General features: G+C 37.6%; 1 long non-coding RNA gene and 1 pseudogene across 5 annotated transcripts in view; both read right to left on the bottom strand.

The window, feature by feature from the left end:
- LOC143644274 (uncharacterized) overlaps positions 1–21,974 on the bottom strand; it is a 262,187-nt gene that overhangs the window by 226,669 nt on the left and 13,544 nt on the right. The window lies entirely within an intron of this gene.
- LOC143686988 (HIG1 domain family member 1A, mitochondrial pseudogene) lies at positions 10,659–10,960 on the bottom strand (annotated as a pseudogene).

The raw sequence follows: 21,974 nt of genomic DNA, 5'->3' as shown, positions 1-21,974 counted from the left end.
CTTTACTTAATGGTTTCAATCAAGTTCTATAGGAAATATAGAACCCTCTATATTTCTACATAAATATATAGAAATGGATGATGGAGAACCACAACTTTGGTAAAAGATCAGAATAACTGTTAGGATTCTTAAAAGCACAAAGATATCAAAAACAGAATGTACTAATGGTTCAATTCAACTCATTTACCTGGGATGCACTTCAATTGAGTCTAGGTCAGTCACAGGAAAGCACAAGAAGTGCTTATCCAGCAAAGCATGGTCACTAATAATATTCTTTATAAAAGAAGGAATTGAGACCAAGTTTCCTCATCATCCTTTAAGTGTATTGTAATTTACATAATTAAAAAATAATCCTAACTAGCTAATATCAAATACCAGTCTTTTTCCAACTACTCATGAGTAGGCTGGCCATTTACAGAGTAAAGAAGTTCTAGAATATCTTTGTTGCAGTTTTCTTTCGAAGGAAGTGTTGACATTTCTGAGATACATATGTGACTTTAGCAACCCTTAAAAGAACATTTCTTGGGCGGGCCGCGGTGGCTCAGCGGGCAAAGTGCTTGCCTGCTATGCCGGAGGACCTCGGTTCGATTCCCGGCCCCAGCCCATGTAACAAAAAAACGGAGAAACAGAATACAATAAAACAAGAAAATGTTTCCCTTTCTTCCTTCCTTCCTTCTCTCTGTCTTTCCTTTAAAAAAAAAAAAAAAAAAAAAAAAAAAGAACATTTCTTTAATGATGAGAAATTTCAGCATTTACTGACAATGAGATGGAAAGAATTACATTTTGCACTATAAAAGTTGCTTTCTTTCCCAGAATACAAGTGATATAAAAGGTGAGGCCTATGACATGGCCTTTAAAAATACAAGGACAGAAAGTTATGCCATTTGCTTCTAATTTTAATTGTTCTAGTGAGCAATAATTTTCTAACACTCTGTCAAGGAAAAGGAAAAACAGTCAATTGAGTTCTTATCTTTAAATCTATCTCAACACCAGGATTCTCCTGCCTGCATAAAGAAACTACTAGATCATCACACAGGATTTATCCAAATCCTATGGAGAAAGTTATTCAAACTCACGTCTGGATTGCACAGGTGACTCCATCTGTCAGTCTTTTGAGACCCTTTCTGCTCTCTCTGTCCTTAATTGTTATCTATTTCCAAGGAGTCCTCTAGCAAGAGAGCAGTAACCATGGCAAGCTGGGAACCTGAGTATTATCAACTTGTTTGTGTATGCTTTCTCACTTGGCTGTCTGAAAAGCTTTAAGAACTAAAAAAGGTGGTATTGGCCTGTTAATAATTAATAGCACCCAGTGCAAATGAAGCACTTCTGTCATAAGGCTTCACAAGTAAGGTCATGGTACAATAAGGGTTGCAGGTTCTGTAAGCATGAGTGGTATTTGCATATGTCAGAACAGACTGTGCATGCTAACAGCACAAACACTTCACATCTGCTTCTGTTTACTCCCATGCTAACACCCAAAAGTACAGAAGTCCTGTGTTAATTGCTCAGTTACATACTGACTGTTGATGTGTTCTCCACAGAGCTTTTCATAAGTGCACTGTTGCAAAGAAACTGCTAATGACTTTGCTTATTCCAGCCACCCTTTTAGGGAAATCTACAACATACACAGATTAATGATTCCTCTATTTAGCAGTGTGTCTTGTGACTAGGTTTGCATAGAGGCAGTATCAATTAAGTAGCAATTATCTGTAAAGTGGAAAAAAAAGAGGGAAGATATAAATAAGTAATGAGTGTGATGCTAGAATCTCTGAGAACAACTGGAATTAAACTCTGAGGCAAGGGCACCGACTAGTGAACATTTTTTTCCATCTCTTCTTATATCTAAATCCCAAACAGCTCCCATGAAAACCGAAATAAGTAGAAACACTTAAGTTTCCGAGGGATTTTTTAAAATATCCGATATTCAAGTTTACCACTAATTTGAAACAATAGATAAAAAAGGATAACAAAAGAGCTGCACCTGAACACCATTAACGGAACAGATTACAAAAAGATTAGCCCTATAAATGTCTATTTTATATTAGGACTTGACTAAAACATATCAGATTTTCTTTATGTTTCGGTAACAGAGGTCAACACAGTGCCAGTGATATCCCTCTATTGTTGAGAAACAATGGCCTTTGTCAGTACCTCTTAAAACTGATCTGGAAAATTACACATTATCTGGCTATAAAATAAAAGGCCAGGTTGAGGTTCTGAGGCAATCCAGAAAGTCCATATTGATAGGATAGGCAACAAATCTTATAGGGTCTATTTTTGTTAACAAATATTGGCTTGTGACAGATAGGTAGGTTATTTCAGCACAGACTCGTCTCAGAAAATATTCAGAGAGGCAGAGGATGTGGCACACATGCAGAAGTAAGAAGTAGAGGACTGAGGTCAGATGGCTCTGGTCTCTGTCAGCCAAGATGCTTTTTTTTGTGTAATATTATTGAGATATAATAAACATACCACATAATCATCCAAAGTGTACAATCAGTGACTCACAGTATCATCATAACGTTGTACAAACTAAGATGATTTTGAGACCAGTATCTTCCATAGGAAAAAAAAAATGGATCAGGCAGATTATAAATTAGAGCAGATAAATGTTTTAAGACTTCTCCAAAAAAACCTAGAGTTGAATAATTTCCTTTGATAGCTTCACACTCTCAAAACTTAGTCACCACCATAGACCCAAAATCCTTTTCTCATTTTACCTATATATCTATAGTATCCACAATTCTCAAATCCCAAATCAAGACATAAGGTTTGTGAAGTATATATGGAGAAAGACAATTAGAAATGTGAACTGTATTGGCTAGGATAACATTAGGCTGCTGTTATAAAAGAGACTCGATACAACAAAAGTTTATAGACAAGGAAGTATCTTCCTTTGTTAATATTGCAAGAGAAGATGAAGCTTCTGGGAGCTGGGCTTCTCTGCTCAGCAGAGTAAGTTAGAGTAAGTCCCTGCTAAGTCAGGACTATAACGGCCATGGAGATGCACCACTCAGATTTCCTTAAAGAAAACCTGCCGTGTGAAGTGTAGTTCACTGACAGCCTCTAATAGCTGTACCTTCAGATTTGCTGTGATATTCACATTGAAATACCTCCCCCCAACCCCACCCTCCATCTGGACTGGTCCCAGACAATGACTAAGCATTGTGGGGCTAGCAAGTCAGCTCACGGATGCCCGATGTAGGACTCCTCTAATGGGCAATTTTGTTCAGAGACTCCATGCCGGCCTGGCTCACACCGCCCAAACCTCCTTCCTTCATGCTCTCCTTTCACAGGTGTCAGAACTGCATGGCAGTCTGGAGGCTCTCTCCATTTATTCCTCCTCTGTCTCACCTCTACTCATAGCTTCCTCCCTCCACTGATTCAAGTTGAGGCTCATTTAAATGCATTATTTTCTTGCAACTGAAAAATCTTCAAAAACTTTAGTTACCCAGATCCTTACCTGAAACACATTGGGCCAACGATTTTACAAATTCAGAATATGATGCATACACCTTATATTATGTAACAATCCCATTCAGGTTATTACTCAATGAATATACAGTGAAACCTGAACATCCACACAAAATAGGATAAATTAAAAACTATATTTGATGTCACAATAAATACCAATTGCTTTCTTGCAAACACATAAGTTTAGATCTGATTGAGAATTGCCTCTAAATAAATTCTATCCCCTGCCAAAAAAAAAAAAAAAGCTTTTTGGTTTTCATAGCTTTATGGATTTCAGAACGGTAAATAAGGGATAGTGAACCCATTTGTCTTTTGCTCTCAGATTCATGATTTCTCCCTCCTTATATTATTGAACTATAAGGGTCTAACCCAGCAGTTTTCAAACTCTTAACATCAATAATGATCAACTGCGTGGCAGTTTTCTATGCATAACTCCCAAATATTTATTCAGTTGCTCTAGTGTAAGTCCTGGGAATTTACAGTTTTAATGAGCTGGTCATTCCCCTCCTGCCCTAACTGTGATTCTGGTGCTGGACTCAAAGTTTCACACTTTGAAAACAATATCATAGACACTGAATTCACTTACAATGATGGTAAATTATCACTAGTCCCTGGGTAAATCTCCTCAATTTTGATGTGTTTTTCTTTCTAAATTTAGGTCTAGCTAACTGACTTACTCAGTGGTCTTACCCTCTGACTCTGCCTACTCTTGCAGCTAGGTCATACAGTCATTCACTTCCCAGTGTTATTAACTCACCCAATAACTCTTTAGGGATGTTTATCTTGCAGTGGCACGAGTTAGTTCTTTGAACTGAAATAGAACTGAATACTTTCCACTTATCTTTGAGTACCTGCATTACCAGAGTATCAGCTTTGAGCTTTATAGAGTTGTGAGAGGAGTTCCTCTATTCTCATTATAGTTGGAGTTGTAGGTAGAAAAAACTATAGATAAACTCTAATGGATGAATGAATCCACAATAGGTGTAGCAGGACAACTGGCATGGAATGAATTTGTAAGTGCGCTCTCAACTCAGGCCTACTTTTAGCTCGCTTCTTTTGCAGGACCAATTCCCTTTGCGTGAGTAGAAAATGTTTCCAAGGTTTCCTTTCCCTCTCCAGTGATAAAGTTGGTCTCTATTTTAAACCAATCTCCCAGGCGCTTTCTGCAACTGGAGATTAATCAGACACTGTAAGGAAATATGTTAAGAAGATAGGTGAAGGGGAAAAAAAATCTGAAAAAAGGTTCAGGTATTTATTTGGTTATATGTTTCCTATACTCAGATGTTTTCTCCACTCTAAATAAGAATTGAAACTCCTTTGCTAAGACCAGATCAACTGGTCATATATTAATACAGGGAACACAAGAAAATCTTAACTCAAAAGTGCCCTTTAGAATTAGACGCATATACGTGTAACATTATTTCTATAAGCTTGTGATTTTCAAACTGGAACATATGACATTTTGTAGGAGCTTAGAAATAGAGGCTAAATACGGTACATATCCGAGAGAAACATTTTAAGTAAAAACCATAGAGAACACTCATAATTTTTATGTTAAAGTGAAGAGACATTACGATACAGAATATAAAATTTGTTGCTTTAATAAATAAGATACAAGCTTGTTAAGAAATATCAGGTGGCTCTTTAGATTTAGACCTCATATACTGTAGCTCTGCCTTCAACCTCAGTGATTCAAGGTATGTTGGATGGAAAGTTTAGGAAACACTATAGATGATTGAAACACGTGTGGTAAGGTATTTCCTGTAAAGAGCTTGAATGTGACCACTTTGTTATTCTAGTACGTACCCTTGAATTTTCCATCTCAACCTGCAATGCATGGAGTTGAAAGCTTTATGAAAATCATGTGTTTCAGTTGAGCTACCAAGGATATGCAGCAGGATGTTAAAATCAAAATATTTCTGTTTCTATTTTGGCTTAAGTCCCAAGACAATATTTGCTAACTATTCCCACACTCTGAAGTCAGACCACCTATGTAGGACTTGCAAAGAAACAGAGTAAATGGAGAAGGGACTCACAATGCCTCTTTCCTCCTGCAGATATAGGAGGCAAACTGGAGCTAGGCAGAAGCTCTAACTTTAAATGAATTTGATATTACATAGAAGAGACACTTTAATTGCTGAAATGAGATTTTATTTTTGTAATTAGGCCTACTTGAAAGACTTTCTATTATCTACAAGTGACCAAAATGTATGGGACTTCCTCTAAATTTCATCTGGATAGTAGAGAAAACGATTCCACAGTTTGAATTTGAATTGGCAATAGAGGAAAATAAAGATTGATTTATTTATTTGTTTATTACTATATACCTATAACTGGGAGATGAATCAGGAAAAATGAAGCCAAGAATGAAAACATGTAGAAACGTCTAACAACTCTTTTGTGTTGGTTTGTTTTAAGGGGCTATAGTGTTTATACTATGGCCCTTATGCTTCCATGAAAAAAGAACTTTTATTTTGCAATTTGTAGTATATCTTCTGCCTGCCCTCATTATATATCTTGAATTCTTTCCCCATTTCATGCTGCTTTTGGTGTTCTTCTTATCCATATTCTCACTTGCTTAAGAATATTGGGATGGTATATGCCATTTTCTATAGGTTTCTATATTCTCCCATTTGATGATGCTGGAATGATATCCTGATTTCTGGAAAGTATCTCCAAATTTACAAAAATACTTAAGAAAATAAAATTACATTGTAAATAAATAATAAATAAATAAAGGTTTTAACTTCCCAATAAAGTGTTTAGCAGTCGGTCCACATATTCTCTAGCTGTTTACCAGTTTATCTAACCAGAGGACTGGACTGGGATCTGGGATATATAAATCGAACTCTTAGCTTCCAGATCACAGGATATTTTTCCAAAGTGAGCAGAGAATAATTCATTTTACCATTAGTGAAAATATTTTCAAAGAAATATTAATTATACGAGAATTGTTTTACTCTGTAAAATCAAAGACAAATTTAAACTGCGACACTTGTTAAAGGTTAGGGTTTCAAAAATGGAGAGATGCTCAAGAATGGCTCTTGAGAAGACACTGATAACAGTTGCATATGTAAGACAGATATTTATCAAGCACCTATTAAGTGTCAGGTACAGTGCTGAGTTCTAGCCATACACTGGCAAATAATGGATGGTTTCTGAATTCTCAATGCTCAGGAGAATAGAAAATAAAAATGTTTAAACAAGTAAATTAATATTTAGAGTTATATGGGCAACAACAGGATATTTAAAAGATCGGATGGGCATTGAGCATAGGAGGGAGGGTTTTCTCCATTAGAGAAATCAGGAGAGCCTTTTTGTCAGAGAATAGCTCAGGAGAATATGGGAACTCCAAGCAGAGTTAGATTTCTCCAAAGAAGGTATATAAATAGCCAATAATTTATATTCTCAACATCTTAAGCCATTAGGGAAATGGAAATTAAAACCACAATGATTTACCACTTAATAACTACAAAAAAAAAAAAAAGAGAACAGAAAATAAGTGTTGGAGAGGATGCAGAGAAATTGGAACTCTAGTGCATGGTTGGTGGGGAGGTACACTGCTGTAGCCACTACAGAAAGTAATATGGTGATTACTCAAAAAGTTAAATACAGAATTACCATATGACCATGTAATTCCAGTTCCAGACATATAGCCAAAGAAAATGAAAACAGGGTCTCAAAGAGATACACCAATGTTTACAGCAGCATTATTTACAACAACCAAAAGGTGGAAACAACCCAAGTACCCATCAACAAAAGAATGGATAAACAAAATTTGGTATGTGCACAGACAGAATATTATATGACCATAAGCAATACGGTAGTTATTAGATATGCTGCAACATGGAAGAACCTTGAAAACATATATGCTTACTGAAATAAACAAAGTGCATAAGGACATATTATATGGTACCGTTTATAAGAGATGACTAGAAATAGAAAATCACAGAGACAGAAAGTAGAATAGAAGTTACCAGAGGATGAAGAAGGGGGAAGGAGGACTTTTTTTGGGGGGAAGGGATAATTAAAAAGGATAAAATGGGTCAAGGCAGGATGCAGGAAATTCCATATATAAACAAGTCAAGAGGAAATTAGAGCTTAAAACTGTCCACAAAGAATAGAGCACAAAATTACAAAGGCATTTTTATTAAATGCTCTTATCTTTTTCCCTCCCACCGTCAAGCTTTTCACAAACATACACTGAGCTTATTGTGCTAGACTCATGCTGTGAACGAAAAATAGTGCTGGCAGCTTGTCAGGTCAGGACTTGGGAGGAGCACAGTCCTCACGGGAATGCACGTAGAGAACCCATTATTTCTCTGTGTCTCTGGTATGGCACACAGAGTCCTCATAACTTGTCTATGCCTACCTTTCTCTAGCTTCACATCTCACTCCCTCATACTTCACGTTCCACTCTGAAGAAAGAAAGGCAAAAAAGTTCCCTCACACCCCTTTGCACTCAGTTGCCTCTCTTTATTCCCCACCCCTGGAAACCACTGATTTATTTGTTTATTTTTACCTTATCTAAAATTTTATAAAAATAGAATCATATAGTGTATAGCATTTTGTGTCTGGATCCTTTCACTTGGCGTAATGCTTCAGAGCTTCATTGCATTGTGTTTTGTGTGATATTGCTGAGTAGAAGTCTATTACATGGATACAAACAATTGATTTATCCATTAACCTGGTGATGGACATTTGGGATGTTTCCAAATTGGGACTATTATTAATAAAGCAACTATGAACATTCACACACAGGTCTTTTTGTGGGCATGTGTTTTCATTTCTTTTGGGTAAATGTGAAGGAGATGAATTGCTGGCCTGTGCAGTAAGTCAGTGTTTAACATTATAAGAAACTGTCCAATTGTTTTTCAAAAGATACACCATTTTATATTCCTAAGAGATATGTATATGACTTCCAATTGTTCTACTCCTCATCAAAACTAATGATGTTCAGCAACTTACAAGGTTATCTGCCCTTTGTATATCTTCTTTGCTGAAGTGTCTGTTGAAATATTTTGCCCATTTAAAAAAATGGGTTCTTTTTCTTATTATTGAGTGGTAAGTTCTTTGTATATTCTGGATAGAAACCTTCATCAGATACAGTCTATGCAAATATTTTATCCTACTCCTTGGCTTGGATTTTAGTTTTGCAAACTGTCTTAAAGAGTAAAAGTTTTTAATAATCATAGAGTTCATTTTATAACATTTTTCTTTAATGGTTCATGCTTTTAGAATCCTGTGTAAAAAACCTTTGCCTATTCCATCATTACTTATATTTTCTTCTACTTCTTTAAAAAGTTTTAAAATTTTATTTCTTATGTTTATATGTGTAAGTTATTTTGATTTAAATTTTATGTATGGTGTGTGGTAAAGGTCAGGGTTAATTTTTTATATATGGATATTAATTGTTCCAGCACTATTAGATGAAAAGACTATGTTGAAAAAATGTCCACTGCAATTTTTATTGTGATTGCACTGAAACCAATGATTAGTTTGTGCAATTGTCATCTTCACAGTATTCATTCTTATGATCCATAAACAAAGTATTGCTTTCCAGTTATTTAGATCTTTAATTTCTTTCATAAATACATTTTATTTTTCACTGTACAGCTTTTGCACATGTTTTGCTAATTCTATCACTAAGAATTTCATAGTCTGGTGCTATTACAAGAGAAATTGTTTCATTTCAATTTTCACTTGTTTATTGCTAGTATACAGAAATATAAACTTTTTAATATTGATTGTGCATCCTACAACATTGATAGATAAACTTATTTTTTGGTAGCTTTTATAGATTTCTTAGGATTTTTCTTCATGGACAATCACATCATCTATGAAGAGAGGTAGATTTACTTCTTTCTAATCTGTCGACTTTGTTTTTTCTTTCCTTAATTACACTAGCTACGATGCCAGTCACAATGTTTAATAAAAACAGTGAGAGTGAACATTTTACATTTTTCCCAGTCTTAGGGAGAAAGCCTACTACACCTCTCATAATTAAGTATGGTGTAAATTATGTAGGTTTTTTGTTGATGTTGGCAGCTTTTTTAAAAACAAAAATGGGTGGTCACTCAAGTGCTTTTTTGCATCTATTGAGATGATCATACGGTTTTTAATTTTTTAGTTAGTTAAGACGGTTAATTTCACTAATTGATTGTGTGTGTGTATTTGTTTGTGCATGTGTATGTGTGCTCACTCACTTTAATAACAATGGATTTACCATGTTATCACCATGGAACGTAAAATCAGACAAAATAATTTCACAAGTGCAGCAATGTATTCTGTAGTATATCAAGTTGTGTATAATGCCTGGCCAAACCAACTTGTTCATAAATCACTAATCACCTTCAATACAGGTAATGTGTTCTGCTTAGCATTTGTGAATCTTACAAAGAAAATAAACAAATACCGTACACATTGAAAGTCCTCATTTGCTTTTGGATTAGCACTTTAAATAGATATTTCTATTTCAAGATGACATTTAAAAATTTCTAATAACAGCAGTAAAAATATAATTCTACAATTATAAAAGAGGTAAACTAAAGTCCACAATTAAGATATTCTTATGTTTATTTATAAAGATGATTTTACAATAAATACTACTTCTAAGCAGCTCTGTTACCAGGTTTTTAGGTTTAGTTTAAACACATACACATTTTCAGTTATTGAAGGCATTACAATGTTATATTCTGTGCATTTTTCTGAAAGAGTTCTTTAAGGGTTAATCAGTCCTAGAAACCAAAATACTAAACCAGTCCAAAGGTAAGCAGTAAAAATTTTCATTAACTGGGGTAAATAGCACTCTCACACATCAACCAAACAATGTGATATTCTGCAGCAATTCAAAGTACTTCAGAGTTGGCCTGCTGTCTTTTTAAAAACTAATTTGATCATAAGAGTTTAAGAATGTGGACATTTTACTATCATCAAGATAATTTGGATGGCATATTTCTTTCGTGCTAATTTGACTTTCCTGAATGACCTAGTTAGTGAACTCATCACCAGTAATTTGGTCACCAGGCAAATCAAGTCTGAAAGAAAGGAAGCCAATATTCAAAATACTGTGTTATTGTCTGAACTTACTAAATGATTTTATTTCAGCATACATGTGTAACCTCAATTTGAGGTGTCTAACTAAAGCAAATATCACCAATAAGACCAAGACAGAATCTCTTCTTCTAAAGTTTAGGCTTTGCCTAGTATTCGTGATACATGGAATAGCCCATACCAAGAGTCACTGCTCCCACGACAAAGCTTTGGACTGTGAAATGTATGCAAATCAGGTGAATGGACATGTTAGTATTTCTCCTGCTCTTCAGTTTGTATAATCCATATGCAGTAACTGCGGCAAAGCTGCCATTCCAATGGGGATAAATGGTACCTCTTTAGCTTTTTGGATAAGTTTAGACCCCTGATCTTCATCATATGAAGACAGAGAAACATCTGTGTCAGCTGACATGCTTGGCTGAAGAGTCTTGCACTACCCTCGGCACCCCTTAAGCTCCCACCAGTTTCTGCCCCCAGTCTAATCACCTCATCCGGCCAGCCTCTCCTTTACACTGATTGAGTTTTGAACGTTGAATTAACCTTACATTCCTGGGATAAATTCCACTTTATTATATATGTTGCCCTTTTTAATATACTGCTGGATTTAAATTGTGAACATTTTGTAAAGAACTTTTGCATCTGTGTCCAAGAACTAAGTAGGTTGTAATTTTCTTTTCATGTAAACTTGTCTGCTTTGGTAACAGAGTAATGCTGGCCTCATGAATTAGGTGGGAAGGATTCATGTTCCTTTTATTTGCTGGAAGAAATTATGTTGAATTGGTACTATTTTAAAATATTCGATAGAATTCTCCAGTGAAGCTATTAAGGCTTGGATGGATAATTTTTAATTTTGGTACCATATTCTATAATAAATATAGGCCTAGTAAAATGATTATCATTTTAATATCTCAAAGATTTGTGGTAATGCCCTTATTTTATTTTTAATTTTGGTGGTTTGTGTATTCCCTCTTTGTTCTTCATCAATATAGCTAAAAATTTTCAACTTTATTAATAGTTTGCAAGAACAGCTTTCCACAGCATGGAATTTCTTAATTTTTCTGTTTTCTGTTTCAATTACTTTTTCTCATCCTTATTATTTCCTTTCTTCTGCATCCCACAAATATTTTATAATGTATTTTTGTTTTCAGTCATTTCAAAATGTTTTCTAATTTCCCTAATGATTCCATCTCTGAACTGACATTTGGAGATTAGGATTCCTAGATATCTTTCTTTTATTGATATGTAGTTTAGTCTTGTGGTCACAGGTCATATTTTATCTGTTTTAAATCCTTTTAAATTGATTGATATTTACATTATGGTCCAGAATATGGCCAGGATATTGGTAAACATTTAAGATGCTCCTGAAATAAGTAATTATTCTGCCATTGATTTGGGGAGAGTTCTACAAATGTCATTTAAGTCAAGTTGGTTGTTAGTGTTGTTCAGGTGTTTTATTAACATAATGATTTATTAAGTTAATTTATTATTTATTATTGATTTCTTATTTGTCTTACAGTTTACTTGTGCACATTATGTATAAACGCCCTCAGAACAATTTTACCATTTTATTTAGATTATCAATATTATATTTTAGAGAACATTAATAAATATTTCATTAATATTTACCCATATATTTACTATTTCCATCATTCTTTATTCCTTTTCATATATCCAAATTTCCATCTAGTACCATATTCCACTTGCCAGAAAAAATTTTTTAACATTTCTTCTAAAGCATTTCTTCTTCTGTTTGCCTAGAAGAAATTTATTTCATTTTACTTTATAAAAGATATATTCACTGAGAACAGAATTCTAGATGACAGTGTTTTTGTTTTTACCATCAGTACTTAAAGATGTAGGCCCATTAACTTCTAGCTTGAATATCTTCTGATAAGAACTTTGTGGTAATTTTTATCTTTTTTACTTTGGTATTGAATTTGTCTTTGGCAGCATTCTAGTCTTCTAACCTTGGCTTTCAGAAATTTGACGCTGATGTGCTTGAGTGCGTTTTTTTTCATATTTACCCAGCTTGGGATACTCAGATCTTTTTGTATCTGTGGTTGATTAGCTTTCATGAATTTTGAAATTCTTGATCATCCTTTCTGCAAATATTTCTTCTTACCCATTCTCTCTCTCTTCTCTTTCGGCATCTTATGTAAGATCATTTGATATGGTATCGTAATTCTTAATGCTCTGTTTTGTATTCTTTCTCTCTAATGTTTTAGTTTGAATAATTTATATTGCCTTGTTTTTAAGTTCACTGATTATTTCCTCTGCTGTGCCCAACCTGTTAAAATTACCAGTGAAGGTATGCTTTCTCTTTGAACACAAGTATTTCAATTCTAGTATTTCCATTTGACTCATGTAATTCTCACCTTTCTGCTGAACCCCCTCCTTGTTCATACATGTTATTTACTTTTTCCATGAGATTTTAAGCATATTAATAATCATTTTAAAGGTGTTCTCTGATAATCCCAGCATCTACATCTAGGTCTGCTGACTTCTTTCTCTCTTGGAAATGCTTTTTTATTCTTTCTTGTGTATCTTATAAATCTTTCATTGAATTCCAGACTGCAGAGACTGAGATAAATATTTCCACTTAGAAATGGGCTCATCTCTTCTTCTATCAGACCATGAATGTGGGGGTAAAGTTGTCAATGTAGTTAGTATTTACCTGGATTTGGTTGCTGTAGTTTCACAGTTGAAGGTTTCACAGCCTTCAAATTACTTCAGTGATTGACTTCTACTCTGCTGTGCATAGAGCAGGTGATTGGGAGCCAGAAAATTTTTCTGTGTTCCTGTTCTACCCTTAGCCTTCAGTAGGCCCTACACACATTATCTATTTTCCTCCCTGCTCTTGCTCCTTTCAAAGGTGTAGATTATTGTCACTTGTTATTCAGTGTAAGGTTCGTTGTAGGGGAAGAGGTAGTTCCCAATTTTCCCCCATCCCAGTATTAGACAGCACCTGTGCACCTGAGCCTCAAGAGGAGGTCTTTCTCAGAAGAAACAGTAGGTTTTCTCTGGTTCCTCCTTCAGTAGTGGACAATCACTCCCTCCTACAGTGTCAGCTGTAGAAAGCAGGCAGCATTCCTTCCCATTCTCTACAGCAGCCTAACTCTGCTTTCTCTCGGTGGGAGAGATGGTATGCATATTCCCTGCCCCTCCCCAGTGCCATCAGATATCTTTTATATTATGCAGGATCTTGTGCATGTATGCGTTTCTGGCTTCTCTATCAGCAGCAGATAGTTTTATCCTAGCATCAGTACAGAATGGTAGAGGAGAGGCTGAGTTTTCTGTCCCCACTCCTCTTGGTGGCAGGTGATCTTTTCCTGGTCCAGAGAGTCAGGAAATTTTTCTGCCACTTTCCCAACAGCAGCAGATCACTTGATTTTAAAGTAGTATAATCACTTACACCTGTATTTCATTGGCCTGAACCTTGTCAGTTGATCCCATCTAGATTTAAGGGGGAGAGCTGGGAAATGCAGTCTTCCTGAGATAAAAGAGGAAAATGAAACAGTGTAGTGAACACAAAGCATTTTCTTTGCCTTACCATGATAATGGAAAGGGGCCTTAACTGGTGACTGTCCAGGAACTTTCACCTGCTTAGCTTTAAAACCGTAATTCCGGATAATCTTGTTTGTCTGCATCTCCAACTTTTTCTCCCACATTCTACATACATCATGTGCTGCAGGGTAACTGTTCATACACCCTCAATTGCTATGCTCTGTCTGCATATACTCAGCCCTCTTTTCAGTTTCCCTTTATACATCACAACTTCAGGAAATCTTCTCAAGTCTTTCCTTTATGAGCCTATAAAAATCTGCATTTTCCTATTGCAGCAGTTATCAACTGTATTTAGCCATAAGTTCTCTGAAAACAGGACAGAAATGTACAAAGACATGAGGGCAGGGATGGAAAGGGTGGGGGCAGCAGATTTCGTCTTCGGTCAAAACATTATAGTTGTGCTAGTGCTCTCAAAGCTATCTTGATACCCAACATTATTCAACTCCCTTGTTTCTTCTGTTCTCTCATTCTATTTCTTTTGAAAATTTTGCTAGTCATTAAGTGTTTTTTTGCACATCTCATATTCTTTATGTTCTGACTTGGGCCTTCAGGTATGAAGGCTGAAGTAAACAGGCACTGACTGCATCATTAAGCTTACTGAGAATTTACACAAGATAGAGACAGTAGCTCTGATGGCATCAAGTCAGAGAATCACAAGACATGCTCGATAATCAGGCAAAAATCATAAGGGCCAGATACAGGGGCTCAAGACAAAGACATCATTGTGTATACGATCATGCACTTATAAGGAGTCTTATGACATATGGGGTGGTTTCTTACTACTCATTCTATGGGGGGAGGGGTTATAAATTGAAGGAATTCAGAGAAGTGTGTGATAACAGCATATTTTTCCAGAAAGGCATACACGGTGCCATGGTCAGGCTCATGTGTCAACTAATCACTGGAAGTCTTTTAAGGAGGATTCAGAAGCCTTAATATAATCACTGGAAGCCTTTTAAGGAGGATTCAGAAGAGAAAGGCTCTCTTCCTGCTTTGGCTGGCAAACCTCTCCTGTAGAGTTTGTCAAGACCTTCCATTGGAATCGCTGACTTCACAGCCTGCCCTGCGGATTTTGTGCACTATATTTCCAAGGTTACATGAGACACTTTTATAAATTTTATATTTGTGAGTGTTTCCTATTTATTCTGTTTCTCTAGAGAACCCTAACTAATAAAATTTGGTGCCAGAAGTGGGATTCTTAAGAAACAGAATCTTGAAAATGGGTTTTTATGAAAGGTTTTCTACTCTGACTGCACTCAAAGGTACTAAAGACTCTGATTCCCATAATCGGAATGACACACCCAATCCATGGAGTGAGTTGGCAAAAAGATAGTCAAAATATCACCATTCGATTCTCCTAATGCTTCACTTGTATGGAGCCAGGCTGTGCGGGATAATGTTTTTGACACCTTTATGGGGATTTGTGGAAATAAGAGGTATAGAGATGTTGGCTGGTTGTTGTTAGATACACTGTATATACATTAAGGGGTGAAAGGGATGGGCTTAAGGCTTCAAACAAGAAGCTTAAGTGCCGTCTGACAGATGTATAAGTTTCTATGAGTATTTTGAAGGAAAATTTTATTTCCTGTAGCCATAGACTTGAGATCTATGAAAATCAGACTCAGAATCTTATTGTTAGAGTAGCAACTTTACAACATAAACTAAAATCTCAATGTTGCATGGTGTCTGCCCTTAAAGTGAGGGCATTGACTGTGAAGGAGCGGGACCCTGAAAAATGGGATGGTGACATATGGATTGATAATGATGTTGGGGGTGAGGTTGAAACCCTAGGCCATGATGAGTCTTCTCTAGATAACCCTGTAATAGTCTGCCCTGAGGACACAGTCACCCCACCTCCAGCCTGCCTTGAAGAGGTGGCCACCCAACCTCCACCTGAAGGGATTAGCCCTAGAGTGATTAATCCTGTTTCACCAGATGAAACTGCAAATGAATGACCTGAAGCAAATGGCATGAAAGAGACTTCTAATTCTTTTCATGACCAACCCCCACCACCCCTCATTTCTTCCAGACCTATAACTAGACTAAAGTCTCAATAGGCCCCTAAAGGTGAGGTGCAAAGTATCACACATGAGGAGGCATGTTATACTTCGAAAGAACTGTATGAGTTTTCCAATTTATATAGACAGAAATCAGGGGAATATGTGTGGCAATGGATTTTAAGGGTGTGGGATAATGGTGGGAGGAATATAAGGCTGGATCAGGCTGAATTTGTTGATATGGGCCCACTAAGCAGAGAGTCTGCATTCAATGTTATAGCTCGAGGGGTTAGAAAAGGCATTAACAGTTTGTTTGGATGGTTGGTTGATACTTGGATCAAAAGTTGTCCAACATTACCTGAGGTTGAAATGCCAGAACTACCCTGGTATAATGCAGATGAGGGGATCCAGAGGCTTAGAGAAACTGGAATGTTAGAGTGGATTTATCATGCAAAGCCTCCTCTTACACCCCAGGAATGTCCAGAGGATGTACCTTTTACAAGAAAAGTGAGAAATAAATTTGTGAGACTAGCACCATCATCCCTGAAGAACTGTGTAGTTGCACTTCTCTGTAGGTCAGATATTAATGTACGAACTGCTGTCACTGAGCTGGAATCCTTAAACACAATGGGGATGACCAGATTCCGAGTTGGGAGAAGCCAGGTGACAGAACTTAATCGCCAAAGACAGGGTAAACGTGGCTATTATAATAGACAGTAAACTCAAAGCAGGCGTCAAAATTATATGACTCACAGAGATTTGTGGCTTGGCTAGTCAATCATGGGGTACCTAACAATAGATCGGTAGTCTACTAATTTCTTGTTTGAGCTGCATAAATGAAAGAGTTCTAGGTCAAATGAACAGAAGTCTATCCTGAATTACCAAAACACAGAATCACAGCGCCTTAATCAATTTCCAGACTTGATACAGTTTACAGACCCAGAGCCCCTTGAATGAAGGGGAGGTCAGGTCCCTTTGGGGGAGAACCCTGTTACACTGCCACAAATTTATACTGTTACTCTTCCTCCAAGCCTTCCCCAAGGAGACCTACGGCCTTTTAGCAGTGTAACTGTGCACTGGGGAAAAGGAAATGATCAGATATTTCAGGGATTATTAGACACTGGTTCAGAAGTGACATTAATTCCAGGGGACCAAAAACGTCACTCTGGTCCACCAGTCAGGGTGGGGGCTTATGGATGCCAGGTGATCAATGGAGTTTTAGCTCAGGTCCATCTCACAGTGGGTTCAGTGGGACCCATTCTGTAGTTATTTCCTAAGTTCCAGAATGTATCATTGGAATAGACATACTGAGTAACTGGCAGAATCCCCATATTGGCTATTATGGTGGGAAAGGCCAAGTGGAAGCCACTAGAACTGCCCCAACCTAGCAAAATAGTAAACCAGAAGCAATACTAGATTCCTGGAGGGATTACAGAGATTACTGCCACTCTCAAGGACTTGAAGGATGCAGGGGTGGTGATTCCCACCACATCCCCATTCAAAACTCTCCTATTTGACCTGGGCAGAAAACAGATGGGTCTTGGATGATGACAGTGGGTTACTGTAAACTCAACCAGGTGGTAACTCCAATTGCAGCTGCTGTTCTGGATGTGGTGTCATTGCTTAAGCAAATCAATACATCCCCTGGTACCTGGTATGCAGCTATTGATCTGTAAAATCCTTTATTCTCAATAGCTGTAAGTAAGAATCAACAGAAACAGTTTATTTTCAGCTGGCAAGGTCAGCAATATACTTTCAGGGTCCTACCTCAGGGGTATATCAACTCTCCAGCTCTATGTCATAATCTTGTCCACAGGGACCTTGATCGTTTTTCCCTTCCGAAAGATATCACACTAGTCCATTATATTGATGATATCATGTTGATTCAACCTAGTGAGCAAGAAGTAGCAACTACTCTAGACTTACTGGTAAGGCAATTGTGTGTCAGAGGAAGGGAGATAAATCCAACAAAAACACAGGGGCCTTCCACCTCAGTGAAATATTTCTAGGCTTCCAGTGTTGTGCAGCACGTCAAGATATCCCTTCTAAGGTGAAGGATAAGTTGCTGCATCTGGCCCCTCCTACAACCAAAAAAGAGGCACAATGACTAGTTGGTCTTTTTGGATTTTGGCGACAACATATTCCTCATTTGGGTGTGCTACTCTGGCTCATTTACTGAGTGACCAAAAAAGCTGCTAATTTTGAGTGGGGACCTGAACTAGAGGAGGCTCTATGACAGCTCCAGGCTCCTGTATAAGCTGCTCTGTCACTTGGGCTGTATGACCCAGCAGATCCAATGGTGCTGGAAGTGTCAGTGGCAAATAGAGATGCTGTTTGGAGCCTTTGGCAGGCCCCTATAGGAGAATCACAACGCAGACCCTTAGGATTTTGGAGCAAAGCCTTACCACCTGCTGCAGATAACTACTCTCCTTTTGAGAAACAGCTTTTGGCCTACTACTGGACCTTAGTAGAGACTGAACGCTTAACCATGGGTCACCAAGTTACCATGAGACCTGAGTTGCCTATCATGAGCTGGGTGTTATGTGACCCACCAAGTCATAAAATTGGATGTGTGCAGCAGCACTCTATTGTAAAATGGAAATGGTATATACGAGATAGGGTCAGAGCAGGTCCTGAAGGCACAAGTAAGTTACATGTGGAAGTGGCCCAAATGCCCATGGTCTCCACTCCTGCCACATTACCTTCTCTTTCCCAGACCAGAGCTGTGGCCTCTTGGGGAGTTCCTTACAGTGAATTGGCTGAAGAAGAGAAAAATTTGGCCTGGTTTATAGATGGTTCAGCACGATATGCAGGTACCACCCAAAAGTGGACAGCTGCAGCACTACAACCTCTTTCTGTGGTGTCTCTGAAGGACAGTGGTCAGGGGAAATCCTCCCAGTGGTCAGAACTTCGAGCAATGCACCTGGTTGTTCATTTTGCTTGGAAGAAGAATTGGCCAGAGGTGCATTTGTATACTGACTCACGGGCTGTTCCTAATAGTTTGGCTGGATGGTCAGGGACTTGGAAAGACCATAATTGGAAAATTGGTGACAAAGAGGTCTGAGGAAGAAGTATGTAGATATACCTTTCTGAGTGAGCTAAACACATGAACATATTTGTGTCCCATGTGAATGCACACCAGAGGGTGACTTCAGCAGAGGAAGGTTTTAATAATCAAGTGGATAAGATGACCTGTTCTGTGGATACCAGTCAGCTTCTTTCCCCAGCAACTCCTGTCACTGCCCAATGAACTAATTAACAAAGTGGTCATGGTGGTAGGGATGGAGGTTATGCATGGGCTGAACAACATGGACTTCCAGTCACCAAAGCTGACTTGGCTACAGCCACTACTGACTTGCCAAATCTGCCAGCAACAGAGACCACACTCACCCCCATTATGGCACTATTCCCCAAGGTGAGCAGCCAACTACATGGTGGCAGGTTGATTACATTGGACCACTCCCTTTATGGAAGGGGCAGTGATTTGTTCTAACTGGAATAGACACATACTCTGGATATGGGTTTGCTTTCCCTGTACACAACGCTTCTGCCAAAACTACCATTCTGCTTACAGAACGCCTTATCCATCATCATGGTATTCCACACAGCATTGCTTCTGATCAAGGAATACACTTCACAGCAAATGAAATTCAGGAATGGGCATGCTCATGGAATCTCTGGTCTTACCTTGTTCCCCATCATCCAGAAGCAGCTGAATTGACAGAACTGTAGAATGCCCTTTTGAAAACTCAGTATGGTGCCGACTAGGTGGCAATACCTTGATGGGCTGGGGAAATGTTCTCCAGGAAGCTGTATATGCTCTGAATCAGAGTCCACTGTATGGTGCTGCTTCTCCCATAGCCAGGATCCAGGAACCAAGAGGTTGGTCCAGGAACCAAGAGGTTGAAATGGGAGTGGTACCACTCACTATTACCCCTAGTGATCCACTAGGAAAATTTTTGCTTCCTTTCCCTGAGACCCTGAGCTCTGCTGGTCTATAGGTTTTAGTTCCAAAAGGGGGAGTGCTTCCACCAGGAGAAACAACAATGATTCCATTGAACTGGAATCTAAGACTGCCACCTGGTCACTTTGGGCTACTCAATGTCCATCCCTTGCTACTATGTTAAATTGGGCAAATTAGTTAAGCTCTTTGCTTCTTTCCTTTATGTGTTAAAGGGGCAATAATAATACCTTCTTCATAAGGTTGTTGTGAGAATTAAATACATTAGTACATGCAAAATACTTAGAATAATTATTATCAATGTGTTAGCTATTATAATGTATATTATTAAATATTTCTTTTTAAAATGTGGGAACCTAAGCCATAATTTGGTCTCAGCCCACTGAATCTCTGAACACGCAGCTGCCTGCATAACCAAAGGACACAGTTAAATTTTAAGTTTGCCTCCCACAGGAGGAAAAAATATACAAATGGCTCTTTGAATAAACACCAGATCCTTTAGTAGTTTGATGTTCTTTGTTGTTTGTTTGGCATGGGTAGGCTCCTGGAATCGAACCGAGGTCTCTGGCATGAGAGGCAAGAATTCAGCCACTGAGCCACCATTGCACAGGCAATCTGGCTTTAATACCTGAGTTATTTGGGGCAAGTGTCCTTCCTCTATCCAAGTAGATATGGCAATAATAGTGACATTACTTGGTTCTAAGACTGTACAGTCAAGATCCAGATGGGAAAACAGAGATCATTTATTCTAGTTTATTTAACCGAAAAATTTTAATATAGGTTGTTGGTTAGACAGGATTAAACAACTTAGAAAGTAAGAGGGAAACTTTAAGTTTGCAGTAAATGCTAATGCTAGATTCAAGAGACAAAAAAAGGAGAGATTGTGATTTTAGGATCTAAAAACATGGAAGAGGAGCCCTGAAGAGCTAGGACTCCATAAGCTGAGAAGATATGCCTAGCTGGCTGGTATCTTGGAAGTTCAGAGGATATATATGCAGAGAAACACTGGTGGAGACCTAGAGGGAGCCTGCCAAAATAAATGTGAGCAATGTTGGAAGCTGCTAGAAAGTAACTTGAGTGGCATTTGCAGGCTACATCTATGGTAACTGGCAGCCATGAGGTCCAGTGTCATTAGCAATTGGCATGCAATTATATCTGAGGACATAAGACTACCGAGTGGATAAAGTGAGGGATACATTCCTAAGCTACTAGGGAGAATGTATTTCTACCCCACAATCTTATTACTGGAAGGGGCTACATGGGGATAGGGTAATTATATTGATGATGGTAATAATACTGTAGCAACTAAACTTTGTTAAATTCTTTCTATGAGCTAGGCACCTAGTAAATGCTATACATACATGACCCTATTTAATTTTTATAGACTATAAATTAGATGCTATTATCATTATGCCCACTTCACAGATTATGGAGACTGGGCTTAGAAAAGTCAATTGATTTGGTCAAGATCACATCGATATAAATGGCAGACCCAAGAATGAAAGTTGGGTTTTCTGTCTCAAAAGTCTATGATGTAGGGCAGGTCATAGTGGCTCAGCAGACAGAGTTCTATCAGTTTTTGGGAAAAGCCCAGGAACAACGATGACCAGTAATATGGTCATCACCATATTACTGTTACTGATGCTTGCTCATTGTGTCCTTCCTAGGCTCATACAGAATGGAAATTGAGGGTTGAACTTAATGGCATGCAAAGATGATGAATCAGGTGTAATAAAAACCAAAAGCCTAAGTATATTTGGAAATGTAGAGATAACAAGTGTTTAAAATTTGTCAGAAAAGGTGTCATAGGTCTTTTGAAACCCAATAAATCATTAGACAAGATAAAAACAACTTATCATCGTTTGGTTTTACATGAAAATTTGTGTGATGTACAAGTTAGGACATGCAAAATATTTGAAATGAAC

Source organism: Tamandua tetradactyla, chromosome 1, assembly GCF_023851605.1.
Source record: "Tamandua tetradactyla isolate mTamTet1 chromosome 1, mTamTet1.pri, whole genome shotgun sequence".
In the NCBI taxonomy this organism is placed as follows: Eukaryota; Metazoa; Chordata; class Mammalia; order Pilosa; family Myrmecophagidae; genus Tamandua; species Tamandua tetradactyla.
Note: the sequence above shows the minus strand (reverse complement) of the source record. Positions and strands in the feature narration are given on the sequence as shown.